General features: G+C 46.9%; 1 long non-coding RNA gene across 2 annotated transcripts; it reads left to right on the forward strand.

The window, feature by feature from the left end:
* The first annotated feature begins 809 nt into the window (after positions 1–809).
* Positions 810–6,414, forward strand: LOC142918225 (uncharacterized). Of its 2 annotated transcripts, XR_012937444.1 has the most exons (6): positions 810–880; positions 1,987–4,462; positions 5,336–5,405; positions 5,667–5,736; positions 5,994–6,058; positions 6,163–6,414. It is a non-coding gene; the product is annotated as an uncharacterized LOC142918225 (long non-coding RNA). The 2 variants fall into 2 exon arrangements; XR_012937443.1 differs by having other exon boundaries at positions 1,987–5,405.
* The last annotated feature ends 575 nt before the right edge of the window (positions 6,415–6,989 follow it).

Genomic DNA, 6,989 nt, shown 5'->3' on the forward strand with positions numbered 1-6,989 from the left:
TGAGTTCAAGGGAGGGAGCAATGGAAAATGAATCTAAATCAACTTAAACTCCAATCCCGCTCTGTGACGTCACTACTCAGCATCACTTCATCGGTGTGAAACGCCAGAGGGAGGTGTCCCTCGCTAGTGACGTCATGTCACCAAGGTATTCACCCCTACCCCGTTTACCGCGCTCTTGAACATGACGTCACCTCCGCTTGGGTCACTGCCGATATCGTTCCAGTGCCAATCCTTATTTGGGCAAAGCTACGCCCAGTGACTGGCGGCTCATTAACATAATGTGTTCGTTGAAGCCGTCGCGAGTTTTTTGCGACGGGTTCAGCACCCCACGACATATGGGACGGCTCACATTAACATAATTTATTCATTCAATAACTTATTTATTTACGGAGCAGCTCATTGTGGGAGGAGCGTATCTCGTACCCCGGATGTGACGTCATGTCACCTGCTGCCGCATGACGTCACGAGGTAACAGGAAGCTATCGCTTCCTGCACTGAAATCCGAGGTGAGAAATTTTCATTGCGATTGTGGTTGTTGTGGTGGTGGTAGTGGTGGTTGTTGTTGTTTACCAAGGTAGAGCCTCGCTCTCTCGTAGGGATGTCAGTTGAGTAGCAACGAGCATGGGAATCGATGTCCAGGTTGGAACTTTACAACGCGGGGCCTTGCCACGCGGGGCCTTGCCTCCTGCCCTCGCCTGATTGCATTCACTTTAATTATCTCACTTAAATTTAATTTGTCTTCACCCGGCTCACCACTTTGTAACTTTGTGTTATTGTAAATATTCACGCAGTTTTTATTTTCTTTTGTTAGCAGGCCAAGCCCGCTTGAGCTGCTATACCGCTCTTGTTATCAGAAGCGACCTGCCCACAACAACACAAGGTGAGGCTTTGTCAACGTGTGTGAATGTTTTGACTTAAAACTTTGGTGACTGCAGGAATTAATATTCTTGGTTCTTTCGGTAAAGTCACGTAGATAGCAAATTAAATGAAAATAAATGAAAAAATGTAAATAAAGCAAAAAACTCACGTCGTTTTGATCGCAACACAGTGGTCTTTATTTAATGTAATTGTATTATCTGTTATTGTTATTTTCTATCTACGTAACTTTACCGAAAGAAACAAGAATACCTGTGTCAATGTCTATCGGTCAAAGACGCTAAACGGAGATACGCGCAAACTCCAAATATACAGCAGGCGTCAGGGTCGGGATCGAACCCACGACTTCCTGTATACCAGGTGAGGTAGTTAACGTCTCACCACGGAGAGAGACACGCAAACTCCAGTTAGCCTCGGCTATGTTCGTTGATCCTCAATTAATTACTTGGTGGAGTGAGGAAGCATTCATGCCAAGCAGATGAAGGTGGCCAGGCGTGATTCTAGACACGCCACCGCCTGTTTACCCAGTGACAGTGTACAGTTTGTGTTTGCAGTAACATCTATTAGCTCTGTTGAACACGGAGGTTATAGCATTACAATAGTTTACTTTTGTTTTCCTCTGGAACTCTTTATATGAATGGAAACAGGAAGTTAACACAGCACACACATTCAGCTGAAGTCGGAACTGTTCATCCCAGCATTCAAGGACATCTGAGCCTGGATTCACACGTCTAAGTTGCGATTGAATGTTAATTTATGCATTTCTGCCTAACACAAATAGTATTGTTTTCACCACCCTTTGCTATGTCAGCTGAATTTAGCTCTCATAAATATTCCTTTTGTAGACAGACAGCTGAAATTGTGTGCTCGGAGTTTTGGGTGGACATTCATTTTGAAGATACGAGGGCTTCCAGGCATGTTTATGACCGTTTGCCCTCTCATTGTGTGCCATAACAGCCCTGTGATGAATTTGGGACACTTCTTCACTACTTCATGAATATATGAATAAGTATAGACGTGTAAGTCACGTGTTACTGTGTATATATTCATTCCTCTGTGCCTCGATACTGACGTGTAGATGGTGTGGATATTATTTTTTTCTGTCTGCAGCTGACGCTGATCTGCTGGAGCAAGGCACTCAGCGCAGCTCTGTACGACAAGGCAACAATGCGACCAGCGTGCATACAGCACGGATCGGACTGGAAATTTGACACGGCACCAGAGAACTCGCACGGGAGAGAAACCCTTCAAGTGCACTGTGTGTGGGAAGGCATTTGCACAGTCATCAGTTCTTGAGATCCACCAGAGAACACACACGGGAGAGAAACCCTTCAGGTGCACGGTGTGCGGGAAGGCATTTTCACAGTCATCACATCTGCAAAGACATCAGAGTACACACACAGGAGAGAAACCCTTCAAGTGCACTCTGTGTGGGAAGGCGTTTGCACAGTCCCCACATCTTCTAGTACACCAGAAAACACACACGGGAGAGAAACCCTTCCAGTGCAGTACGTGTGGGAAGGCGTTTGCACATTCATCTCCTCTTGTAGCACACCAGAGAACACACACGGGAGAAAAACCCTTCAAGTGCAGTGTGTGTGGGAAGGCATTTTCACGGTCATCTGTTGTTAAAAGACACCTGAGAACACACAGAGGAGAGAAACCCTTCAAGTGTAATCTGTGCAGGATGGCGTTTGCACAGCAACAACATCTTCAAGTACACCAGAGAACACACACGGGAGAGAAACCCTTCAAGTGCACTCTGTGCGGGAAGCCGTTTGCACTTTCATCATCATCTTCAAGTACACCAGAGAACACACACGGGAGAGAAACCCTTCAAGTGCAGTGTGTGTGGGAAGGCGTTTGCACGTTCATCTGCTCTTAAAAAACACCAGAGAACACACACAGGAGAGAAACCCTTCAGGTACACTCTGTGCGGGATGGCGTTTGCACAGTCATCACATCTTCAAGTACACCAGAGAACGCACAAGCATCAGAAGGTCCACAAGGAGTGGAGTCTGAAATCAGCTTGTGAAAGTCAAAGTGCCACAATAAGCCAATCCCTCATGAAATAAGAACCGAAAGAAAATCCCAGCTTGGACACTTTTAAAGGTATCGAGGTGAAATATGAAGAGGTGATGGTGAAGAGGGAAGAAGTGATGGTGAAGAGCGAAGAAGTGAAGGTGAAATGTGAAGAAGTGATGGTGAAGAGCGAAGAAGTGAAGGTGAAATATGAAGATGAAGATTCAACTCCAAAATGGGACCTTCACATCATTGGAGGCAACGTGAAGCAGAAGGAGAATTCTGATTGAGGCAGAGCGAGGCAACTCCCAGCAGTTTGTGGAAGTGGAGGTGTGGGTGGACTTCCTCCAAGACAATACAAAGTCAGGTGGAGACCCGGTAGATGTGTAAACTTTGCGTTTTAATAATTGTGTTTTTTTATTTTATTTTGGGCACCGTTATAATATATGCCACAGGACCCGCACGAGCTTAATCCGGCACTGTCCGGGATACCGTTCCAGTGGCCAACCAGGCTGTTGAAAACACCGCGGGTGGAGTTGAGGGTGACGGTGGAGGACGCGAAGGGGGCGATTGATGCCGATGGGCGGCGGGGTGGTCATCCGAGAGGATGCCCAGTGGGGAGATGAAGCAATGAAATCGCTCCACGTGTCAGGCGCTGGGTGGATCACCGCACAGCGGCATCGTGGGAGGTTGCGACGGCACGGGGAGGTCTCTACCCGCTAGTGGATTGACCGTGGCTGATGGTGACGACGACGATGATGGATGTTGCTCACTCAACTCTGCGACTTACAGAACGCCGGAGACGCACGGCGATGTGCGGGGTGTTCAGCGGCACGGTGGAGCCGATGGCCTCCTTGCAGCCGCTGTACAGCTGACGCACGACGTGGAGCAGGGCAGGGAGCACGCTGTCCACTATGTCCTGTCAGCTGCCGCTCAGCTGACCCATAGCCTGCAGTAGGGCAGGGAGCGAGCTGTCCACTATGTCCTCACTGTGGCTACTGCACAGCTGACCCACAGCCTGCAGTAGGGCAGGGAGCACGCTGTCCACAATGGCCTCACTGTGGCTACTGCACAGCTGACCCGCAGCCTGCAGGAGAGGAGTCGGCGCGCTGTCCATGAGCCAGGACATCCCGTGGGGCCAGGCTGGGCCGCCCCTCTCCTGTCCGTCTGCGTGGCCGCTGGTGAACATCGGTCCCCAGGTGGCGACCGCTGCCGGTGGAGAGACGTCCTTCACGAGTCCCGAGTAGTTGTTGATCGTGGTGGTGGTGGCGTTGGAGCCGTTGATGTTCGAACCCCCACGCTGAGATCCTCCGAGGAGTTCCACCACCGGCTGCGTGAGCAGCAGAACCACAGTGAGCACAGCCGTGAAGATTGCCACGCTGGTGGTGGTGGTGGTGGCGAAGTTCTCCGCAGACCTCGAAGTGGAGGAGCGGCGTGGGGCGAGGTGGTTGCCTCTCCCGGAGCCGACTCCACTCTGGTCACTCCAATGGATACACCTTAGTCACAGGCCTTTAATGACAAGAATGTGAAGTTGAACACTCAGTTCCTAGGTTAAACCTGCATGGTGAGAGTGGCCAGTCTTTGTGGACCTGTGGGTTGGGTAGATCTCTAACCAGGAGCGAGAGCCAATAAGCTCCCAAGCATTCACTCGGTTTTAATAATTCCATTCTAGATTTGAAGCTTTCGTGACTGCAAGGATCCATACTCTTTGGTTCTATTCGGTAAAGTCACGTAGGTAAAAAGATAAAATAACAAAAATCACGACGTTTCAGCCACAACACAAGTGGCCTTCATCATGACAGCACGGTCCCTTCACCTGATGAAGGCCACTTGTGTTGTGGCCGAAACGTCGTGATTTTTGTTATTTAATTATTCCACTTATATGGTGCTTGCTTTATCGCCTCTGGCAATTCGGACTTTTGTATCTCGTCTCAGACACACGAAGAGCATCCCCAAGTAGCAGCTGCCCCTGTGTGGCACAAGGTGGTGGCCCTGCACCGGCCTGCATGTGGACAAGAGCCTGTCAGTAGGGGGCGATGGTTGATGTGGCATCTTAGTTGTGGAGTTTGTAGGCAATGTTTCGAATTTGATAAATTTTGACCCAGACGCCAGCATGCAATGGCCTACTCGTTTTGAATGACGCAACAATAGTATGTTGTACATACACTGTTAAGCAGACAGTGCGTATTTTTTAAAATATCTTCTTGTTAATGCGATGTAACCTGATGCAGTATATTTCAGTGCAGTAATTCAATTTAGAATGAATACTTGTCTGATTGTGTGCATACATGTAAAATTTTGTCTATAAGGGTCAAACATTGAATAAGTGATGTTAGGACAAAGTGTGTGTGTGTGTTTGGAAGTAACCTGTACAGAGAACTCAGGTGAGACTCATTGTTCTTGTGATACAGGTCAAAGGGTATTTTTGTGTTTTCAGGAAGCATCTCCCTCTGCAGCAACTCATCGTCTTTGAAATAAGGAGCATACTCGGATCATTAATCAGTTACGTGCGTATTTTTTAAAATATCTTCTTGTTAATGCGATGTAACCTGATGCAGTATATTTCAGTGCAGTAATTCAATTTAGAATGAATACTTGTCTGATTGTGTGCATACATGTAAAATTTTGTCTTTAAGGGTCAAACATTGAATAAGTGATGTTAGGACAAAGTGTGTGTGTGTGTGTGTTTGGAAGTAACCTGTACAGAGAACTCAGGTGAGACTCATTGTTCTTGTGATACAGGTCAAAGGGTATTTTTGTGTTTTCAGGAAGCATCTCCCTCTGCAGCAACTCATCGTCTTTGAAATAAGGAGCATACTCGGATCATTAATCAGTTACGTGCGTATTTTTTAAAATATCTTCTTGTTAATGCGATGTAACCTGATGCAGTATATTTCAGTGCAGTAATTCAATTTAGAATGAATACTTGTCTGATTGTGTGCATACATGTAAAATTTTGTCTATAAGGGTCAAACATTGAATAAGTGATGTTAGGACAAAGTGTGTGTGTGTGTTTGGAAGTAACCTGTACAGAGAACTCAGGTGAGACTCATTGTTCTTGTGATACAGGTCAAAGGGTATTTTTGTGTTTTCAGGAAGCATCTCCCTCTGCAGCAACTCATCGTCTTTGAAATAAGGAGCATACTCGGATCATTAATCAGTTACGTGGCACACCACTCAAAGGTTACACATAGAGGAGGTTCATTCTCTGCAACACGAATTGTAGTTTTGTATTACGTGTTGACATAGATTTTCTCGAACTAGGACATGAAATGCTCCTTGCTGATTCACGTCTGGATGTTCACGACCAAGAGTTGAAGCAAGCCTGACCACCTGCGGCGCCCCTCACAACCATTTGCGGCCTTGGGCCAGGAAAGTCACGAAAAAAATTGCACGCGAACGACGCCTCCACGCAAGCTCCCAATGCTCCGTCTTGAAGTTTGAAAATGAAACAGCTTATAATTGTATTATGTTTTGAATTGTATAGTTGTATTTCTTCATTAAAAGCTTATTCATTGAAAACGACATTTCGTGTGAGTTTTCTCTCATCGTTAAGTAGACGATGGCCTTGCCGGGGGTTCGGTTCGATGCGGACTTTCACCTGGTTGGGATTGCGGGATCGAGATAAGGCGACACGGAGCTGCTGGCCATCTGCAGATCGATTCCAACGTAATCGAACGTCTGTCCCTGCGACTCCATCGTTGGTACAGGTGGTGCGTGTCTCCGTTGTGGAGTTTCTGGATAATGTTTGGAATTGCCACAATTTTGACCGTGACAACAACATGCAATGTGCGTTGTGAATGACGCGACGTTATGTTTTACATCTGCCGTTTAGCAGACTCCGCATATTGTGGTGAATGTTACTGGGGTAGCCAGGTGTGCCTGTCGGATTTTAACCTGGAACGTCTGCAATGAATAGAGAATGTGCTACCACATTCTTGGTTCTTTCGGTAAAGTCACGTAAATAGAAAATAACAAAAACAAGAAAATTGGAAAATAATAAATTGATGAAAAGATGCCCATTGGTCGACTGAGATGACTGTGCCCCCCACAGTGTACACACATACACAGTGTACACGTACACACACACA

Source organism: Petromyzon marinus, unplaced genomic scaffold (assembly GCF_048934315.1).
Source record: "Petromyzon marinus isolate PM22_M1 ecotype Great Lakes invasive population unplaced genomic scaffold, UKy_Petmar_22M1.pri1.0 PM_G_Scaffold_58, whole genome shotgun sequence".
Lineage (NCBI taxonomy): Eukaryota > Metazoa > Chordata > Hyperoartia > Petromyzontiformes > Petromyzontidae > Petromyzon > Petromyzon marinus.